Source organism: Silene latifolia, chromosome X (assembly GCF_048544455.1).
Source record: "Silene latifolia isolate original U9 population chromosome X, ASM4854445v1, whole genome shotgun sequence".
Lineage (NCBI taxonomy): Eukaryota > Viridiplantae > Streptophyta > Magnoliopsida > Caryophyllales > Caryophyllaceae > Silene > Silene latifolia.
In genome coordinates, this window is record NC_133537.1 from 5628556 (window position 1) to 5629411 (window position 856).

Consider the following 856-nt stretch of genomic DNA (forward strand, 5'->3'; position numbering starts at 1 on the left):
TTGAGTTTGATCAAGAGTCTTGCTAGTGTAATATATCACATGATGCTTCTTATCCACAACTTGCCCAAGTACCGCACCAACCGCGAAGTCCGAAGCATCACACATTATCTCAAAGGGAAGATTCCAATCCGGAGATCGGATTATCGGTGCCGTGACCAATGCTCTCTTCAACCTATTAAAAGCTTCAAGACAAGAATCATCAAACACAAAGGGGGAATCCTTAAGGAGTAATGAGGTTAGGGACTTTGCTATTTTTGAAAAATCCTTAATAAAACGCCGATAAAACCTAAGCATGGCCTAGAAAACTTCTCACTCCCTTAACATTGGAAGGGGGTGACAAGTTCTCTATGACCGCAACTTTGGCCCCATCAACCTCAATACCCCTCCTTGAAACGATGTGACCGAGTACAACCCCCTCTTCCACCATGAAATGGCACTTTTCCCAATTAAGGACGAGGTTATGCTCCTCACACCGTCTCAACACACTAGCCAAGTTCTCAAGACCAAGCTCAAACGAGTCCCCATGGACACTAAAGTCGTCCATGAAGACTTCCATGCTTTTTTCAAGGAAATCTGAAAATATTGCCATCATGCACCTTTGGAAGGTGTCGGGCGCATTACAAAGCCCGAATGGCATCCCTGGTAAGCATAGACTCCTATTGGGAAAGTGAAGGTCGTCTTCTCTTGGTCATCAGGGTGGATGGGAATTTGGAAAAACCCGGAATAACCGTCTAAGAAGCAATAATATGCATGGCCCGCGAGCCTTTCTAGCATTTGGTCAATGAAGGGAATTGGGAAGTGGTCTTTGAGGGTGGCGGCATTGAGCTTGCGGTAGTCAATACACATTCGCCACCCG